A 1,146-nucleotide genomic window follows, 5' to 3' on the forward strand; every position below is an offset into this window, starting at 1 on the left:
TTTGTATGTTTATTTAGAGTCTGCTTCATCTGAAGTCCTCTCAAGGGTTGGTGTCATCTCTTCACAGGTGCTGGTCATCTGAAGTCTTCATAAAAAACTGGATATAGTCAGCAGGAGCAATCTATAGATTACATTAACAAAATGTGATGTAATCATACTTAGGAGCTGGCACTGTTTTACTTCAGGTGGTTCTTGTTCTGAAAGCAGGGTAGAGGAGAATAACAGGAGAAATGGTTAAGTGATGTTTCATCACAATTCAGTCCTGTGGCATCACTGATCCTTCACACAGTAGTTCTATAGTAGCTAAGACGTTTAAGTGTGTGTATATATATATATATATATATATATATATATATATATATATATATATATATATATATATATATATATATATATATATAGCCTAGCATGATTCTGAAACGAAAATAGGTCAATCAGCATTCATTGCAATAAATCCAGAACTATTAAGTAGCTCCCACCAGCAAAAATCCTGTTTAAGAGCCTTAATTACACAATGATGGATGAAACTGCACGAAGAAAATGCATAACATCCCGTAAATCTACTAATTAAGTGAGAAATAATGTAATAACAATCTGTTTTAATGCACAAGTTAAATTGATTAGCTTTTACAGTTTTGTTCTTTAAATGTCTTACCGTTCAAAAGTTGATCACAGCGATCTCTTCTGCTGCATCTCTACGGCGCTGATATTATTAGCGCGAACTTCCGGGAACTATTGAGCGTCTCCACGATCCGCCATTGCTGTAAAAAAAAATGGTCCATTGGCGTCAACGGAGTTGTCGCAACTCTCTCTCTGTATGGCTCTGGTTCAGACCAAAGCGACCAAAGGAATGCGCATATCACCGCAGCACATCGAGCCTCAAGTATCACCTCAATGCTTTTACAGAAGGTCTACCTACCTATAGGGTACCTGAATTTCTGAAATGTAGGCTACTATATTTCTAAATATCCCAGTGTTTCCCCTACCATTATCTTAGGGGGGCGCGTTTACAATGTCTCCTCCAAGAAAAACACGGACTGGATCGCGGACTCCATTCATAAAAACCGAATTTACTATAGCGTGGAATGCCACGTAAATTCGTCGATTTTTGGATTGATAAATCAAAAGTTCGTCTGTCACTTAATT

This window comes from Garra rufa, chromosome 13 (assembly GCF_049309525.1).
Source record: "Garra rufa chromosome 13, GarRuf1.0, whole genome shotgun sequence".
Taxonomy (NCBI): domain Eukaryota; kingdom Metazoa; phylum Chordata; class Actinopteri; order Cypriniformes; family Cyprinidae; genus Garra; species Garra rufa.